Here is a 21,018-nt window from a genome sequence, read left to right as displayed (position 1 = left end):
CAAAGGGATTTGTTCCTCTGGGCAGAGTCTCCGGAGCCCCTGGGGGCTTGTGCAGGAACCCAGGAACTGCCACCACCTGAGGCCGGAAGGAATGAGAAGAGGGAGCCCAGGAGAAGGGAGAGCCCTGAAAGCGGCAGCGTCCTCAGGCTGGGAGACACACGCAGCCCCGGCCACCTCGCAGGGAGAGAGCCAGGGGGGCAAGCGCACAACCTCACTTTCTCCACCCCTCCCCTTCATTCTCCTCACTGGCTAAACACAACCGAAAACCATAGAATTTGGAAGCCTGTCGACGTCATCCATATAGACCCGGATCCGACACGCCGGGAATAAAGTGTGCAAGTGGATCTGTATGATCTAACAATAACCATCTGGCAGGTGCCTCAGTTTTCTCATCTGTAAAGTGGGAATCATAATGGAACCAGCCCCTAGTGTGCTATAAGGATTGAGAACTGAACGATGCCAAGTGCTCGTACGGTGCTCTCCCTCCTAGAGAGACGGACAGACGGACAGCACTACAATAACAGCACGTGAGCACTACAGGACTAGATATACTTAGTAAGCACTGTGTTAATGTCAGTCGTCGTTCTCAACTCAGAGGAAGTGATGAGCATTCCAGGCAGAGGAGACACAGAGGAGAAGGGTTGCACCATCCAAGGGCTGGCCATGGTTCTAGGGACTAAAGAGGGGTGGTTCCCTCCTCCTTAGCTCCCCCTGACTTCTTGGAGAGAGCCCAGGTCTACACAGAAGGCACACAAACATCGAAGGGAAGCCTGAGCACATCACTGAGCCTGAAGTTGGGAACCGGATTACATTAAAAGCAGCGGCTTGAGGGTTTTGATCTGAGTCAAGAGAAGAGATGAGTTCAATCCTAAGCTTGAACCTGGACTAGTCAATGGCTGGGAGGGTGAGGACAGACATGTCCCCATGCTCTGCTGTCAGCCACCCAAGGCCAAGGCCATCCCACATCTAAACCCACCCAGCCTACGCCTAGAAAGGAATTGTCTTTTCCCATCATCCAGGATATTTTAAGGCAAGTGACTCCGTATGTCGCTGTGGGGTGTTCCGAGGCACTGGAGAGAAAAAAATGGGCCACCTGTCAACCTAAGAATGAAGACAGGACCTGCCACAGTCTGGACTGAAGCGTTGGGAAGGCTGCCTTTACCCCTCTCCGCGGCATGGGTAATGGAGGAGAGTGGGAAGGCCAGGATTGGTTTAATGTGGATCATGGATGCCCTGAGCTCAGAGGGTGTGGGGCTTCCTCATTCCTATTCCTGGGAGGGTGGATTGTGGGTGGACGGAGCATGGACAGACCACCTGCTGACTACCCTCTGTGATCCCAGGGGGCAGACTCTCCTTGTGCTTCCTCTGGGGACTAGAAGCTGGACCAGGCGATATTCAGTCCCGTCACATCTCAGCTCTGGCATTTTGAGTTTACGTTTCTCTTGTGGGCTTGAACAGTCAATGGTTCCTAGGTCCTAGAGAGACAGAAGAACATGTTGGAAAGGACAACTCTGAGAATCGAGAGCAGCACAGTCCGGGATGGTGGGCACCCATCAGTCTACCCCATCTCTACCCTTCCTGGCTCAGGCCCTGCCTGTGCAAGTCAGATACGGGCTCTGGGTTGAGCCTCCAGCGGTGATGGGTCTGTTCATGTTCGCACAATGATCTGCAGTAACAACCACTACAGTTTGAGAAGGATAAGTATTAATTTTCTTTGAACGTCTGGTAGAATGTCTCTGAAACGACATTTCAGAGCACAGCCACCCCACTTGCCTGGGTGCCTGACCTGCAGTCTATTACATGAGAAAGAAAGAAGTTTCCGCCTCGCGTAACGCACTGTTCTTTGGGCGTCTTTGTTACAGCACCTTGCCCTGCACCTTGACTAATGCAGCAAGCTACCCTTGACTTCAGAGTCCCACTCTGTGATTTCCTAACCCCATGTCCTTGGGCGGGTGACTTCACCATTCTGGGCCTCAATTCCCTCCACTGGTAAATTGGAAGTATCGGCATCCATCTTGAAGGGTTTTGAGAATTAGAATAAAGCATGTAAAGAATCTTCGGCGGTGCCAGGCACGCGGCAGGGTCGCAGCGCAGTTACACTGTAGGAATGACGGCTCGCGCAATAACGACTGGTCTTTCGCAAGCTCGGCCGCTACGAACGTATGATTCTTCTCTTTGAAGAAAACTTACCTTTCCAGAGAGGTGTGTGCCACTCAGTCCTGCCCCTCCCCATTCTCCTGCCCTCCTAAGCTCTTCATTCCATCGCACCTCACCTACACCCCGATCCTGATGCCAGACAAGTTATGACCTTAATCCCATCCGCATGTCTTTCCCCAGCCTTTTCCCAGTTCATCTTCCAGGCTCTGTTCAGGTAGAAATCTTGTCTTTTTTTCCCTGACTACTCCCTGACCCACTCTTTTCACCCTTCTGCCCAACTTCATTGACTTAACTCACTTTGGCTTGACTTCATCAACCCGGCAACTTAAGGTCTGAGCTGACTCGTTTCTGCCACCTGCTCCTCTCCCTGTTTTTCCCTTTACTGATACCCCCTTCTATCTCATCCTCATTTCCTTAGCACAACTTCTAGTCCACCTTGGCTGGAAATCACAGACGAGTCTGCCTGGAAAAGCTGCCAGCCGCCGAGCACCGTGCCGCGAGCTGCCTTGCTCTAGTTGTATAGACATCAGACAGACATACTCAGAGGCACAGGCTTTGGGTCAAATCCTGACACAGCTCTCCTGCGTTCCAATCCTGGCCCTGCCATGCTTTAAGAACATGGTCGTGTCCAAATTGCCTCATTTGCCGCAGGGTTCCTTGCTGCGATATAAGGAAAGATGGGCTGCTGAGGCTTAAAAGATGCAAGGCATTAAAATACTTAAAATAAAATAGGAAATGGAAGAGATTTACAACTGATACAATAGAAATACACAAAAAAAGGGGCGCCTGGGTGGCTCAGTCGGTTGAGCGTCCGACTTCGGCTCAGGTCACGATCTTGCGGTCTGTGAGTTCAAGCCCCGCGTTGGGCTCTGTGCTGGCAGCTCAGATCTGGAGCCTGCTTCCGATTCTGTGTCTCCCTCTCTCTCTGCCCCTTCCCTGCTCATGCTCTGTCTCTCTTTCTGTGTCAAAAATAAATAAACATTTAAACAAAGATCTGAATAGACCAATTACTAGTAAGGAGATCAGTCATCAGTAATCAAAAACCTGCCAACAAACAAAAGTCCAGGGCCAGATGGCCTCACTGGTGAATTCTACCAAACGTTCAAAGAAAATTAATACTTATCCATCTCAAACTCTTCCAAAAAATAGAACAGGAGGAAAACCTTCCAAATTCATTTTATGATGCCAGCAATACCCTGATATGAAAACCAAACAATGATGCCACAGAAAAGAAAATTACAGGCCAACATCCCTGATGAAAATAGCTGCAAAAATCCTCAGCAAAATACTACCCTGTTTAATTTTACAATCGACTGAAAGGATCGCCTCTATGATCACGTGGGATTTATTGCAGGGATGGTTCAACATCCCCTAAATCAGGCCGTGTGATATACCACATTAGCAAAAGCAGAGGACCAAAATCACATGATCGTCTCCATAGATGCAGAAACAGCATCTGACAAAATGCAGCATTCACAATAAAAACTCCTGTCACTCTTTGCAGATGAAATGCTATTATACAGAAAACCCTGGAAAGTTCGTCAGATAACTGTTAGAACTGATAAGCAAGTTCGGTAACGTTGCAGGATACAAAATCAATGCCCTAAGATCTGTTGCAGTTCTGTACGCTAAAGTATAGGAAAGAGAAATGAAGAAAACAATCCCATTGACAATTGGCTCAGAAAGAATAAAAAAGCTAGGAATAAATTTAACTCAGAAGGTGAAAGACCTATATGTTGAAAAGCACAAGACATTAATGAAAGAAACCCAAGACAACACAAGCAAATGAAAAGATATTCTGTGCTCATGGATTGGAAGAATGAAGCATGTTAAAATGTCCATACTACCTACCAAAACGTACAGTTTCAGCGCAAGCCCCATCAAGGCGCCAATGGGATTTTTCACAAAAACATAGAACAAACAATCCTAAAATGGCTGTGGAAGCATAAAAGACTCCAAAGAGCCAAAGAAATCTTGAGAAAGAAAAACCAGGCTAGAAGCATCATGCTCCTTGACTTCAAACTATGTTTCAGAGACGTAGTCATCAAGACAGTATGGTATTGGCATGAAAACAGACACATAGATCGGTGGAACAGAATAGAGAGCTCGGAAATAAACCCGTGCGTATATGGTCAGTTAATTTGCGACAGAGGAGCTAAGAATATACAACGGGGAAAAGACAGTCTCTTCAATAAAGCGCCTTGGGAAAATTGGACAGCCATGTGCAAAAAAAAAAAAAAAAATGTAACTCACCTGCTATCTCACACCACACACAAAAATTTACTTAAAATAAAGACAAATACCTGAAACCATAAACTTCCCAGAAGAAAACACAGGTGCCAAGCTTCTTCCCATGATTTTTTAAATCTGATACCAAAAGCAAAAAAAAAAACCAAAGCAAAAGTAAACAAACAGCACCGTATCAAACTAAAAAGCTTTGGCACAGCGAAGGAAACCATTAACAAAACACAAAGGTAACCTGTGATGGAGAAAATATTTGCAAATCCTAGTTTTCTCAACTATATGGAGCTAATATCCAAAATGTATAAAGAACCTGTACAACTCAATAGCAAAAAAAAAAGTTAAAAAACAAAAACCAAAAAACCCACACAATCTGATTTTACAATGGGCAGAGAGGTGCCTGAGTGGCTCAGTTGGCTGAGCGACCAACTCTTGATTTGGGCTCAGGTCATGATCTCAGGGTCATGGGGTTGAGAGTCTGCTGAAGATTCTCGCTCTCTCCCTCTGCCCCTCTCCCATGTTCGCATGTGTGCATGCTATCTCTATATAAGATAAAAACAATAAAGTAAAAATGGGCAGAAGATCTGAATAGATATTTTTCCAAAGAACACATAACAGATGGCCAATAGGTACTTGAAAGGTACTCGACACTATTAATCATCCTGGAAATGCATATAGAAAACCTCAATGAGGTATCACCTCGCACATGTTAGAATGGGCATGATCAAAAAGATAAGAAATAACAAGGTTAGCAAGGAGGTGGAGAAAAAAGAACCTTGGTGCTCTCTTGGTGGAAATGCAAATAGGCATGGCCACTAGAGAACACATGATGGTGGTTTCTCAAAAAATTCACAATAGAAATACCATATGATCCAGCAATTACACTCCTGGGTCTTTGTTCAAAGAAAATGACAACGCTAACTTGAAAAGATATCTGAACCCCACCCCTCTGCAATGCTCACGACGGCAGTATTTAAGCAATAGTCAAGCTACGGAAGCAACTTAAGTGTCCACGACAGATGATTGTAGACATTGTGATATACACATTTGACCCTTGAACAATGCAGGGGTTAGGGACACCAGCCCCCTGTGTAGTCAAAAATCTGTGTATAACTCTTGACTCCCCCAAAACGTAACCACCAACAGCCTCCTGTTGACCAGAAGCCTTACCGATAACAGTTGATTGACACATATTTTGTATGTTATATGTATTATATACCATATTCTTAAAATAAAGGAAGCCAGAGAAAAGAAAAGTGTTATTACAAGCTCATAATAAAGAGATGATATGTCTATACTATTGTACTGTAAAAAAAATCCATGTATAAGTGGATCTGTGCTCAAATCGTCGTTATTTAAGGGTCAACGGAATACACAATGGAATACTATTCAGGCATTAAAAACAAATCTTGCCATTTGTGATGGCTTGGATGGACCTCAAGGGCGTTATACGAAATGAAACGAGTCAGACAGAGAAAGGCAAAACCCAGTTCGCAGATGTAAAGAACAGAATGGCGGTTGCCAGCGGTGGGAGATGGCGGGCAGGGGAAATGGTGATGGGGGACCAAAGCTAAAAAGAAAAAATACATTAAAAACAAACTCCTCAATGCAAACCCACGATAAAGTTAAAAGGCAAACTAGGAACTGGGTGACAAAATTTCTGCATAGCAGCTTAAATGTTATCTGGTTAAATGGAAGAAGCATTCTTTTTTTTTTTAATTTTTTTAAACATTTTTTTAATTTAATTCTTGAGACAGAGAGAGACAGAGCATGAACGGGGGAGGGTCAGAGAGAGGAAGACACAGAATCTGAAACAGGCTCCAGGCTCTGAGCTGTCAGCACAGAGCCCGACACGGGGCTCGAACTCACGGACCACGAGATCATGACCTGAGCCGAAGTCAGATGCTTAACCGACCGAGCCACCCAGGCACCCCGGAAGAAGCATTCTTATAAATAGACAATGAAAATTGGAAATAACCTAAATACCAACAATGGGGGACTGATGAAATAAATTATGGGCATCGATAAAACAAAATAAAAATATGTAGTCATAAAAAAGGAGCCCTTGGGGCGCCTTCGTGGTTCAGTCGGTAGAGCGTTCAACTCTTGATGTCTGCTTGGGTCATGATCCCAGGGGCGTGGAGCCTACTTGGGATTCTCTTGCTCTCTCTCTCTCTCTCTCCTACTGCCCTTCTCCTCCACTCAAACTCTCTCTCCCTCTCTTAAAAAAAAAAGCCCTTAAATAAATATATATAAATATAATATATATATATATAAATATATAATAAATATATTATATATAATACTTAGAACAATTTCTGGCATCTAGGAGTACTGAGAAGGTACTCAGTAGATTTTAGGGGGTTACCATTATCATGTCCCTGTCACCCCTTCTCCAGTATAATCTAGTCCTTATTATAGCAGTAGAATATGCAGTGAAAATCCAGAGCTTTTCGGAAACCCGTGGCTCAGAATTGGAGGAAGGAAAACTTGAGCAACAGCACCCACTCAGAGGGGCACAGCTACGGACAGACTCTTGGGCAGGTCAGTCTTCCCTGCCTAAAAACCTTCCTCTTCTCCCCTCTCCACACCCTCTCCTCCACTGCCTTCACTTTGCATGGCCTGGAACCCACCTTTCGGAGCTTCCTCTTTGCTAACAAGCATCCTTCCAGGATGCAGACCCTTCTGGAAGGGTTCCTTTCGCAGTGTATGTAAGTCCTTTCCTCAAGCATGGTAGTTTCATTCACAGTGAGAGCCTGGAACCTTGGCCAGCAGGGAAGGGAGGGAGGAAAGAGGTCGTTTGAGTACGAGTGTAGGCAGACGTGAGTCAGATGTCGCAGCAAGGAGCTGAGGGTGTCTCAGATGAGGGTCCTATCACCCAGAGTCTATGGAGAGGAGGGCGAGAAGTGCAGATGGCCAGAGACAAGTGCCTTTGATTTCAAAATGCCGCTTCAAACATGGTTCCCTTAAAGAGTAGGAAAGGAAAAGTTTCACATGGGGAAGGAAGGGTTGTAATGAAACCATCTCATTTCCTGCCCCTGCTCCTTCTACCCTGTCCTCTCTACCCACTCTCCACCCAACCACATCCTCAGCCCTGTCTGACCCTCAATCTGAAACCCACTGTGGGGTTTTGATTCTCTTTTATTTGTTAGAGTTAGCATCAGACTTTTCCCAGGTTCAGAGTCAGTTCTTAGATGCCAACTCAACTACCAGTCTTCCTGCCTGGATTTCATCTCAATCCCTTTGCTTTCTCTTCTGATATGAGCCTTTCTCAACCCCTGGCAACCATGGGAGTCTGCTGAGCTGGGTCATCCGTCCAAAGCTGATGGCCATCTGCTTCTGGACTTGCCAACCTGTCCAGGTGAGCATCTGTCCTGGTCATCGCTCTGGATGCGTCTCTCTCTGGACACAGACGGGGTGGTGTCTGTCCCAGGACCTGGGATAAGAGGCATCCTCTTATTGTCTTCCTTTCTCCTAAACTAGATGGCATCTGCCACCCAGGACCAGTGGCTCTGGCTGGTTCTTTAAATACTTTATTTTAGCTGCATTAGAGCTTAGATGGATTTTGCCATTATTATTGCTATGACCAGTGAAGTTAAGCACTAAGCATATTACTTCTTTAGGGAAATAATGCGAGCTCCAAACAACCAACTTAAAAGGAACTTTGAGAAACCACTCACATTAAAGGAACTTTTGAAAGACTCTCTATGCACCTATTTACAAGATTAGGGAGCAAGTACAGATCATTCGACGGGCCTTGGTGTTATTTCTGTCCCCACGTAGCGTGCAATTAGCATTCAATCCACATACTAACTTCACCCAAGACCAGAAGCTGAAATATAAATACCACTCAAGCGAGGTTATTTAGATCCTCAATCAGATCGACCCGATCTAAGCCAATTATTTTTTCCGGCGGAGTTAATTAGAATGTGTCTAAAATGAGTGAGATGTGAAAGGCAACTTTCCATTACTTATTCCTTTAACAGTTGCCTTAAAGCCGGAGTCTTGTCCTTAATTTCACATTACAAGTACCTTCTAGAAAGGATCAGGTCTACATGTAGCCTTTTAAAATTGAAACCAAATTACGTTCCTGATAATTTCAGCTGAAATATTAAATTGGGTAGAAAGTTAATCACACGTACGTAGGAAGAATTACAAGTGGGAAATACAAGTCCTAGGGAAGAAGCAAGGCTGGGAAAAGAGCAAGGATCGATCGCCACGGATTTTTGCTTCCCTCCCTTAAAAGCCTGAAGTGTTTGAATGAATCTAGAAGTGTGAGGGGCCTCTGTGCCGGCAGTTTTCCGGCCCACATCTGGCTTTTTGTTTGACATCAGGGTCATCCCCTAACCTCAAGTCACCAGCAAGATCACATCATCTTCCCCGCTCCCCAGACTTGCCGCCCGCGAAATGGGAGTACGCTCTCTTTTGTAGACTGGACTTTATGTTTCATGCTGTTCTGACCTCAGAACACTTCTGACTAATAAAAACACGAGAAGTTGCTTTCAGGGCAAACCCCTCATTATTTATTGCTCAAAAGCGAAAAATTATAAGACAGAAAGAGGCAAAAAGCAAGATCAACGATCCATCTGATCTTGAACTAGAAAGGACACAAAGCATATGCTCGCAAAGGGCTGCCTTTTCCATTCTCGACTTTGTACTGCAAGAATCCAATGAGAAGTGCGAGACCACCAACGACCCCCCCTCCCCGCCCCCCAATCCTGAGTGTGGGTCTTAAACCCCTTTTCTTGGCCTTTTCTCATGGAAGGAGAGGTTCTGAATGCAGATTTCTGTTTTAAAGCCCAAGACACGCTTTAAACATCTTCGTATAGTGTGTGAAGGAGGTGTGTGTGTGTGTGTGTGTGTGTGTGTGTGTGTGTGTAGGAGGGAAGGGAAGGGACGGAGATTGTGGTGTATATCTCGGAGAGATGTAGTAAGCTATTTTCTGTCTTCCAGGAGCTCCCCATCTAGGCTCAGCTGTGCAGAAAATGACTTGGGTGCACGTAGGATACACACACATGGGGTACACACAGGTGGGCTGGGACCCACAGCAGCTCTGCAGGGCTTGATGGATGTGAGCACCTGGCACCAAAGTGCCGGTCCAGAGGAACTTTCCAGAGGAGGAAAACTTTCAACAGATGTAGAAGAGAGGGGTCTTTTAAGGCAGAAAGAGCTTCGGAGATAGCTCCAGGGATTCTGGTTACAAGAAGGGTTTTTTTTCCCTCTTATTTTTAACTAAAAAGTCTATGACATTAAAAATATCATAGGGGTGCCTGGGCGGCTCAGTCGGTTAAGTGTCTGACTTCAGCTCAGGTCACGATCTCACGGTTCGTGGGTTCGAGCCCCGCGTTGACCTCTGTGCTGACAGCTCAGAACCCGGAGCCTGCTTTGGATTCTGTGTCTCCCTCTCTCTCTGCTCCTCCCCCACTCATGCTCTGTCTCTCTCTCAAAAATAAATAAACATTTAAAAAAATTAAACAAAAAGAATATATCACAATCTCTTTATCCATTTTACTACTGATGGAGATTCGAATTGTTTTCAGTTTAGGGCTCTGAGATGAAGACTGTCACAGTGAACACTCTTTTAGATATTTCTTGGTGCACGTAAATGTGCATTTCTCTAGACTGTGTGCCTCGGAGTGGAATTTCTGGGTCTACAATAAGATTTTTTTAAAAATCCGGCAAGATGCAGTGGACAGAACAAAGCTGAGCGGGAGAGACCTGGGTTGGGGTCCCACCTCCTCCTCTCTGACGGGCCCGAGATCTTGTCTTAAAGCCCATCACAGAGTCCTTCCTCATCGATGAGGACACCAGCAGAGCGGGCCCTGCAAAGTCACTGTGATTTCGCATCATCCCGAGGAACCCGTTCCCGATCCCACTTCCTCCTCCGGCTCCTGCTCCATTTTGCCCCTTCAAACTACCCCGAAGAGGTGTCAACGTCCACGGCGTCCCACGCTCTTGAACTCACCCCAACCAGGCCTCTGTCCTCACCACTCCGAGGTTGCAATGACCCACATTGCCAAGGCTCTAGGTCAGTGCTCAGACCATGCCTCTCTCGGACACTTAGCAGCATGTGGTGTTTCTTAAGACGCCCCCTTCGCGTGGCTCCAACGATGTCACAGGCTCGGATGTCCTTCTCTTTCTCTGGCCCTTCTTGCTCAGACTGTTTTTGCTGGTTCAACCCCTTCCCCAGACCCGAGGTGTCACAGAGCCCCGGACCCAGACCTTTCTGTCAAGCCTCACTCACTAGATGACCTCCTATGGGATCATTGTTTCCAGTACTGTCCCCATGCTGCTGAGTATTTACTCATCTCCTGCCCAGACCTCTTTCTTGACCTCCAGACCCATCGATGAAACTGCCTACTCCCCCGTCTCCCCTTGGGTAGCTGCTGGTCACGTCGGACCTCACGCAACCACGATCCTGACATTCCCTCCCCAAAGTAGCAACTTGGGTAGGCATTCCTTTCTCAGCTGACGACAACTGGACACTTGCAGATGCTCAGGCGGAAGCTATGAACTCACTCTCCACATCTGGGCTCCTGGGTCTTGCTGTCCCTCCCCACATCGGGTCCGAGTGCAAATGCAGTCGGCTCCCCCTTCCACGTACATCCAGGGTCTGACCACCGCCTTTCGAAGCAAGCCAACCCCCATCTCTCACCTGGGTCGTGGCAGGAGCCTGCTTAGTGGTCTCCCCACTCCTGCCCTTGCCCACCCACTCTCCCCACAGCACCCAGTCTCGTCTGAACGCAGCAGGGGAGCGATCCTGCTGAGATGTGATGCCCTCCAGTGAGTCCCAGCTCACTGCAAGTACGCACCTATGTTCCTACAGTGACCTGAAGGACCTGTGGCCTCTTGGCCTCATCTCCCCTCCGGGCACACTGGTTCCTTCAAGAACAAACCAGGCGCTCTCCATTTTTCTCATTTATTACTTATTGGCTGTCTCTCCCCGCCAGGATATCAGCCCAGTGAGAGGGGGAAGTTTTGTTTGGTTATTCAACGCTCTCTGGAGGCGGTGGCCACCTGGAACAAGTGGGCTGCAGATGCCGAGGAGACGTTAGCGGGCGTAGAAGGGACAAGACGTTCCACGCAAGAGTCTCGGGGTAGAACGCCGACAACAGTGCCTCACGCACAGAGCAGCTGTCAGTCAAAATGTACTAAGCGAACGAGGGAACGAGTACGTGAACAAGTGAAAGAACAAGTCAACGAATCGCTGACTGAAGAGATGATGTTCACGAAAGAACCCAAGTCAGAGTGGGCGCCAGGAACACGGGAGTTTCCTCAGCGTTTCCCTCGGTCACTTGGGAGAGACCTGGAGCGTCACACGCCCGAGGTGGAACTGCTGTTTGTACACAGGGCAGCTCCCGGGGAGCCGGGCGAGGCCTGCAGTGTCCGTCCTGCTTCCTGAGTGCCTCGGATCTTTCTAGAAGCAAAACTTCCAGAAGTGGCTGTCTGAGGAGCAACTGCTCCCACCCACCTTAGCTGGCCGGCACTTCTCAGCTCCAGTCAGCACGGATTCTGATGGTGAGGAGTGTGCTTAAAGAATGACAGGGAGGCGTAACCGGCATTTGGTGGTTCTAGAGCAGTGAGAGCGTGCGTTCCATATCCGCCAGGGTGATGAGGAACAAGGTCAGAGGGATACAAAACCACCTGCCAGGCTCCCCGGAGTAGACCGTCCCATCCCTCGGGTAACACGACGAACGCATCCGCTTGGGCAGCACTTTGCCTCCCGTGTGTCCCCACGAAGTTCTCGTCGCTGAAACCGTGTGGCATTGGCACATCTGTCCTACAAGAAGGCGTCCTGACCGCGGCGTTCCGTCCGCGCGACGCTGGCTTGGAGAACAGTTCCTGCCGTCCAAGGGAAATACGCGCGTGGGGACGGCTGGCAGGCAGGGCTGGTAAACGTTCACAGAAGAGAGCAGCTAGCGGAGAACGCTCTCGATAGCTGAATTCACGCGGGAGAGCCGGACTCTCCGCATGGCGTTAGGTGAAAGGGGGTATTGCCGTCAAGTCAGAACGCGGCCTCCGGCTCCCCCCAAGGATCTAGTTTCCTGAGGGAAGCCAACACAAGAGCACCACTCGATCTGGTTTCTTGGGGCCCAGGAAGGGTGACCCCACCCGATGCCGGGAAGCCTTCCTACTCCATCACCGGTTCTTGCTGGTGGCTCTCAGTTGAATCTGTGGTCCAAGCCAAGAAATAGGCCTTAGGGACACCCCGCCCTTCAAGAAAACCACAGGCCTCCCAGGAAGTCTTTGCGTTGTGCCCCTGCCCGTTGGAGCATTGGAAATGGGCTCCAGGGAGGCACGGGAGGGTCTGGAAGGTTCTGGAAGGGTCTGGAAGGTGGATGTGAGTTGGCTTCAGGCAAAGGACTGCCAGCACATGCATTGCACTCTCCGACGTGCAGCCTCGGAAGCCCGGGGCTGCAAGGACCGTACCCCCCTCTAGTCCACTGGGTTGAGCCCCATCCTCTCCTCCCAGGAGGAAATGGAGGCCGGGGCTGTCAAGGGCATCACGGAAGGACACAAGCGGTGACAGAACCGAGACTGGAAACCCACCGTTACTCAGTTGGTCAAGCTCTGTCTTCTACACAAGCTCCACGCGTGGCCCAACGGGAGGAAGTTGCATGCGCGTGCCCATGTGCACGCACGTGTGTGACGTGTGTGTGTTGTGCCCGGCACTCGCCCAAGCCAAGTCTCTGCTCTCAACTGAGGAACGGGAGCAGAGCAGAGAGATTCAGAAAGCTACAGATGCCCAGCCAGACATTCCAGTCTGATTGGCTTGGCGTGGAACCTGGGCCGCGCCATTTAAACAAATCTCCTGAGGTGATCCTACACGTACAGCCAGGCCCAGGGACTCCTGGACGAAATGACCACCGAGCGTCCATCAACCCAAGCCTTCCGGGATGTGTGACTCCACGGGGACAAGCTCCCGTCCATCCTGCCTGGAGCTTGGCCGGGGGAGGGCAGGCCTCACGGGGCGATTCCAGCATCCCCTTCCTACCCAAGCCCCTTTCCGCCAGAGATCTTGTGCTGTCCCCTGGCTCCTCGGAGCCACCTGTACCCCACAGGGTTCTACCAGGGCCCAATCTTTGGGCAGGCCTTTCTTTTGCCCTTCTTGGAAATGATTCGCTCCAACCTCCGAGGAGACTTGGCTAATCTCTGAATGATGTTAAGGGCTGAAATTGGCTTGATATGTGACCCTTCTCATATAACCCTCTGTTGTGGCTTGAATTGCGCCCCACCCCGCCCCCCATTTCCTATGTTGAAGCCCTACCGCCTCAGAATGTGACCTTATCTGGTGTCTTAGTCAGCTCGGGCTACGTAACAAATTTGCACGGACTGGGTGGCTTATGAACAACGGAAATTTATTCCTCACAGTCCTGGAGGCTGGAGGTCCACAATCAGGGTGTCAGTGCGGTCACCTACCGGTGGGGACCCTCCTCTTGGCTCCTAACCAGCGCCTTCTCACTGTGTCCTCCCGTGGCAGAGGGGGGAGGGAGCTGTGGGGTCTCTTCGATAAGAGCATCAATCCCATCATGAGAGCCCATCCTCATGACCTGAGCACTTCCCGAAGGCCCCACCTCTTAATACCGTCACTTTCAGAGGGTGGGATTTCAACATACGGGGTGGGGGGGCCCAAATATTCAGACCATAGCATTTGGAGACAAGGTCTTTAGAGAGGTCATCATGACGGGGTCATTAGGGTGAGCCCAATGACAATGGGTCTGGCATCCTTATAAAAAGGTGAATTTGGAACCAGACATACACACGGGGAGGAGGCCGTATGAAGATCAAGCCGCGTACAAGGCCTGGGACAGACGCTTCCCCCACAGCCCTCCAAGGATGGAACCCGGCCAACACCTTGATCTTGGACGTTTAGCCTCCAGGACCGGGAGACAATAATGCTCTGTTGTTTCAGCGCCCCCAGCCTGTGGCACTTGGTCACGGCAGCCCAGTAGGAGACCAGTGCCCTTCTACAAGGCTCGGGCCGCAGCGCCCAGCACAGGACAATGGCCTTTGCCAAGTGCTTGTTGGCCGTGCCTCGCCTGTCCCTGTCTCACTGCATTGCTACCGTCTAGCTCGCTTACCTTGTCAAGCTCTTGCTGTTTCAAGAACTCAGTGCGTAGTTTGGATTGCAGCAACAAGGGGAAGGACTTGAAGTCTGTTCTGTCACCAACAGAGATGCTGGGGTTATAAAGGTGAAGGGTGTGCCTCATGCCCCGTCGGAGGTCACCAGGGGGCCAGGAAGGTAAGAGACCCAGCGGGGTGGGTCTCCATACACCGGGTAGGTGCTACGAGAGGTCACTGGCCGTGGGGGGCCAATAAACAGACTTCTCTGGGAGCTCGGAAGGTTGGTCAGCATTAGCCAGATGGCAAGGTCTGAGGGGTCATCGAATTTATTCCTGGACTGAGAAGTGTCAGCGCCCAGACCGGAACCCAGGGCTCCTGGCTCCCACTGCCGAGCCCCGTGTGCTCTCTGGGAGCCTGGGCTTGGTGGGGAAGCCGAGTCTGCCTCCAGCTCTCAGGCTGGCAGTTCACTGGGTGCGAGGAGCCCAGGTGAGGTGGGGGATTCCGTGTGGGCACAGGGAGCCTCTACTCTGTCCTCACACTGCCGTTCTAGGTCTGACCTGAAGTCTCCGAAACTATATGGCTGGGGCATCACAAACCCATTCATCCTGTGGGCAAAACAAGGCATAGAACCTGGGCCTTTAGGAGACTCTTGGTCAGAACCAGGTCTCTGGTGGCCATTAGTCAGTTGAGCAGCGGTGCCTTAAAGGTTTGTGACGTCCACTTGGGCTCTTCTAGGGGTAAAATGATGACACCTTCCTGAGTAGCAGATAATCGAAACTTAATTCCCACTTCGATTTAGCGGACAGTCAAAACCACCTCCCTCCCCCGCTTTTCTGCTCCTACACTGGGCTCTCCACCTGGGACCCCACAAAGCCATGATGCCTGACTTACCAACCCTTGGAGAATAGAGAAGTGTCAGCGCCTTCATATACCCTTGATGCCTTATTTTTTGTGCATGGCAATGAAAGGGGACAGATGTGATTATTTCCTGAGAGTCTAAGGAACATAGCCAAGGTCGTGTTGCCACGGTGGGGAAAAAAAAAAAAAAATCCACCCAAGTTGCTTCTCTTTGTCCTTGAAGCAAACCCTTGAAGTCCTAGGCTTTGACATCAGTAAACCATAAGCCATTTTTCTGGTTTCCTGAATGCCTAGAAAAGTAATTAAGCTAGACGTGATCAATAAGAAAGGCTGAGGCCAAGCGAGTGAACCTGACTTTCCTCCCACACTCTGCACCTTCTCCCGCTGGTGAAGCAGCTTCGTGGATGGTTTTCCAGCTCTTCCCCCCCCCCCGTCTGCTCCCCCCCTGCAGACCCCAGCCAGGGAAGGAACTTGCTCTGGGAGGCTGCCCACTTGGCCCTCGAGAACAGATCCCGACTACCTGATGCCTTGTTTTCAAGTGCTTTAGCCTGCAAGGGGATAAAGGGAAAGGCAGAGGGTGAGAGATGTACCCTCACAGGGGAGGAGAACTTGGATTATCCATGCACAATAGAGAGATTGTGGATCACTAAGGGGGAGCTGGGAACCAGGCTATGTTCCCTTTAACGTCTTTTCGCCAGTTTTTACTATTTTTATTTTTTTTAATGTTTGTTTATGTATTTATTTGAGAGAGAGAGACAGAGACAGAGACAGAGACAGAGCACAAGCAGGGAAGGGGCAGAGAGAGAGGGGGAGACACAGAATCCGGAGCGGGCTCCAGGCTCCGAGCCGTCAGCACAGAGCCTGACGCGGGGCTTGAACCCATGAACCCTGAGATCATGACCTGAGCCAAAGTTGGATGCTTAACCGACTGAGCCACCCAGGCGCCCCTACTATTTTTATTAAAAAAAATTTTTTTTAATGCTTATTTATTTATTTATTTATTTAGAGAGCGCAAGCAGGGGAGGGGCAGAGAGAGAGGGAGGCACAGAATCCGAAGCAGGCGCCAGGCTCCGAGCTGTCAGCACAGGGCCCGACGCGGGGCTCGAACCCACGAACCATGAAATCATGACCAGAGCCGACGTGGGACGCTCGGCCGCGAAATCCAGGCGCCCCCTTTACTATTTCTGAAATGCTACTTTCATCATATCCCTCTTTTGCCCAGAAACCGCCCCCCCCCCCCCCGCCCCGGTGGACCCAACCCATTGCCCGCAAGTTACAACTGCATAGTACTTTCCATTTGGAAACTCTCAGGCAAGGAATTTCCCCCTGCCTGGGAGGCCCCCCAGGTCAGCAGAGGGTCAATCACTCAGTCTTGCACCCTGGTCTCCCAGGCTCCTCTGCTCCTGCACGCTCGCTCAGAGTCCTGCTTGCTCATGCAAATGTCCATCTCCACCACTGGACTGAGGGCTCAGGGAGGGAAGAGTCTGCCTTATCTGGACTTATGTCCCCGGCACCCAGCCCTGCACCAGCCCAGAGTGAACGCACCAGGGCCTGCAGAAATGAATGCAGCGGCTCCTTCCTCTGGGCTTCAAAGCCTGTCACAACGTAGCCCGAGATCACTTCCCAACCGTGTCCCCACTTTCATGAGCCTGCGCAAACCCTCTAACCGGCCAGGCTGAGCTATGTTTCTATTCCTTGAACAAGCCACTCTAATTCCCACCTCTGCCCTAATGTACTCCCCTTTCTGTTCCCTGAATTCCTTCCCGGTCCGAAAGCCATGCTTGTGGGCCCCTCCGCCACTTGGTCCCCTGGGCGCCGTGCCCCGCCGCAGGCACCTGCTGTCCACCGGCAGTGGCCCTTGGAGTAAACCACAAATAACAGTTACCGCTGCCACGCCCTCCCCGGTTTTCCGAGCCTACGGGGTGGTTCGTTCTCTCTCTGTGCCAGACGGTTTCCCCAGTTGGGGGCCAGGGCCCTTCTTCCTCCACCACCAGTGTCTTACATCACGTGATCACTGGGTCCCAAATGGTAGGTGGTCTAAGAATCACCGACAAGCAGAGGGAAAGCGTAGATTCCACTGCGGTAGCTCGAGGCAGGAGCCCAGGAATCTGGATTCCCTCTGCTGTTTTATTTCCACGCCAACCTTCCAGGGTGTCGCAATAAATAACAGCCTTGCGGGGGCGCCTGGGTGGCTCAGTCAGGTAAGCCTCCGACTCCTGATTTCAGCTCACGTCATGATCTCACTGTTTGGGAGTTTGAGCCCTGCGTGGGGCTCTGTGTTGCTAGTGCAGAGCCTGCTTGGGATTCTGTCTCTTTCTCTCTCCCTCTCTCCCTGTCCCTCCTCCCAGCCCTGCACACACACACACACACACACACACACACTCTAAATAAATAAATACATAAATAAATAAATAATCTTTTTTAAGAAACCCAGCATTGCTGGGGCCCCTGGGTGGTTCAGTCGGTTAAGCGTCTGACTTCAGCTCAGGTCATGATCTCGCCGTTCAGAGATCGAGCCCCGCGTTGAGCTCTGTGCTGACAGCTCAGAGCCTGGAGCCTGCTTCGGATTCTGTGTGTGTGTGCACGTGTGTGTGTGTCTCTACCCCTCCCCCACTCACATTCTCTCTCTCTCTCTCTCTCTCTCTCAAAAATCATAATAAAATAATAAACATGAAAAAAAGTAACATACAACAGCATTGCCATATTCAATAACTGTTTGCTGATGATCAGACTTATGGGACCACACCTGCACCTCCTTTCCCAGCGTGCTGGCTCATAAGCCGTGTTTCCATTTTCTAGTCCTGTTGGTGGAGGGTTTGCTTCAAGGCAGAAGTCATGAGAGCAGGTGCACACCAAAGCTTCAGAGCTCCGGCGAGCAAGGCATGGGGGTGTGAGGCAGGGGCTGGGGCTGCCCATAGTGGTCGGCGGGCTCTCGGGTCCTCACCGGGCACTATTCGTCTCTTTGGCTCTCTTGTTCTCTTCCCCGCCTTTCCACGGGCTCCTACTTCTCAGCCACAAGGATGAGCCTCCGCCTCGGCCTCCGTCTCAACCCACCGCCGCTGCTTGACGACACGATCCGCATTCACGTCCCCCCTGCCCCCAACCCCAAAGCTGCTCTCTCAGGGGTTGTCTGCAGTGGGCACCCTGATGGGGCAGGTCAATGGCCAATGGGCACTACCTGACAGATGGCGGTAAGGGTCTGGTCCCCGTGACATCGCTGGATTGGGATGATCTCCTGCATGTGGAACTCAGGCTTCTTCTCCCAAGTCCCCAGGCGCCGTGCGCGGCGGGGTCACCGGATCCAGTGGTCCGGCCCTGTGCCCTTGTCCTGCGGGAGTCTTTACCAGCATCTGCCCCGCCCCCACCCCGAATCTCTCCACTTCAACATCACTTCCTCCTGAACCGAGGCGGCCCACCAGCCCTCTCCCTGCGCATGCTTTCTCCAGGTCAGTCCATCCCATGCTGGGGCCTCCCCGAGGCCCGTGTGGGGAAAACACAGCCCCGTACTCAGCAAGTCGAACTGTTGCTCCCGGCATTTCTCAAAAGTGAGGGTTACCGTGCACATCTCAGACAAGATTTGGGGAAACCTGAAGGCTCGGGGTTGAAAAGCACTCAGAGTTTATCTAGTAAGAGCCACCTGTGTTAAAGACAACAACAAAAAACAACCAAAAGCAGTATCACTGTGTAGTGTCTTCTAAGCAGTGTTCGAGGTCCCTTAGATGCATAAACCCATTTGACCTTCAACACCAGCCTTCTGAAGAGGAGTATTGTTACCCCATTTCGCAGATGAGGACACTGAGGCCCAGACGGGTTAAAAGGACCTGCCCCAATCCTCTCAAACACTGCCTCACAGAGCCAGAGTTCAAGTCCAGAGAGCCTTGCTTCGCATTACAAGAGGCCTGAGGTCAGAATCTAATTGACCTAATCAAACGTGACCCAATCAGGGACCTGAGCTTATAGGTCCCTACTCGGTCCGATCCCACCCACCTCATTCGCCTCTGCGGGCTGTTCATACGCTGTATTCGTCTTTGCCCTTCACCTTGGTCGCACTGACTTTTGTAAGCTTTTCATGTTTCCACGTCCCCTCTGGCCACAGGAACTTTGCACATGCTGTTTTCTTCCCGAAACACTCTTCCCCATCCCTTTTCCTCCAGTAACATCATTCCTTCTCCTGGATGCTACTGAGTATCTTATTGACAGGTTAGGGCAAACCTCCCTCACGCAGCCTGGAGCGGAGTTATAGCCTCAAATCTGCCATGATAACTCAATTAATATCAGCTTCTCCCACCAGACTAAGCTGCAGGAAGAGGGAGTACAGTCTGCTTACCCTTGATCTCCAGGGGCTGGCCCAATACTCGGCTCCATAGATATTTGTCAGATAAATAACTCAATGGCTAGATGGACGGATCTCCTGAATCCCAAACTGTGTTTTCCTGGAATTCTGTGCTTTTTCCCCTTCCATTATAGCTGAGGAAAATAGCCCTAGTAACGGCACAAGAGCTTGATATTCCGTCTACTGGGTACAGAAAAAACATCAATTGCCTCTCTTTCTGGTTTAAATTTCCCTTTATTCTCTCTGTAAATCTAGAAGAGTATTCACATTTCATTAAATTGATTCAGATTGAATCTAAATGAGGGTTAAATATAATTTGCTGAATGCTATCAAGCTGTAATTCCTGTGTCTAAATAAAAAATAACAAACAGTTAGATTTGAGGCGATGGGTGAGATTTCATTTGGTAGTTTCAAATCCTCCACATTTGTTACACGTAATCAGATTTGCCACAGAAAGTATTTGTATGCTTTCTGTACTTGTGCTTAATTTCGACCCGGTTTCTCTGCAGATACGTTGTAGACGTTTATGACCCGGGTGCCTTGGGCGGGAAAGCGGGGTAAGGGAGGCGTGGGAGACGGGAACACGTAGCAATAGCTTCCTACAATGCACGACGCAGGGCGAGGCAGGCGGGATGCCTTTGGGATTCTGCACCGAGAGGCGCTCGTCACTCAAGTCCTTGCTGTGAAAGTCACCCGAGCCTACTTGTTATTGTTTGGTGAAAATCGCTCAGTGTTAACACAGTTCGATGCACTCAGATGCCAGCTCTGGGGCTGCTGTTAAATCTCCCTACTGGATACAGAGTCTCCTGTTAAAAAGCGATCAAAATAATCCTCAGGAACAGGTGGACGATAAATTAATGAACACAATCTTTTCCTTCAAATTGCGCCGGGGAAGAAATTAATTACTGGGCGAATGAGGAACAAAGAGGGATCCCCGCCTCCTGCAGCCTCTGAGCCCTCTGCTATTTTGTTCTCCCGAAATCTAATTTCCAGGAAACACTTCAGGGAAGTGCACATTGCCAGCATAAGAATTTCTTAGCGGGCGTGCTAATATGAACGCCATAATTCCATGGTAAAGAGATCTCACTCTGCTCTAAAGGCCTGGCACCGACAAGGATGATATTTCAGAGGGGCCCGCGGTTGGTTCCCAGACCCTGTTAATAACCGCCATACAGATTGGATGCCGACTGAGCTGGGGGATTGGACCCCCAGCAGGTAACTGTAGGTTTTATTTATAGGCCCAGACCCGGATAGATATGTACAAACACATAAAATCTTTATTTTCAATAATATAAATTCTATGCCTGCCTGGAATATAAATAAACTTTCCCAGGCCATCCGGCATCCTTTGCAGAAAGTGTGCA

This window comes from Neofelis nebulosa, chromosome 13 (assembly GCF_028018385.1).
Source record: "Neofelis nebulosa isolate mNeoNeb1 chromosome 13, mNeoNeb1.pri, whole genome shotgun sequence".
Taxonomy (NCBI): domain Eukaryota; kingdom Metazoa; phylum Chordata; class Mammalia; order Carnivora; family Felidae; genus Neofelis; species Neofelis nebulosa.
This window is presented reverse-complemented; position numbering follows the sequence as displayed.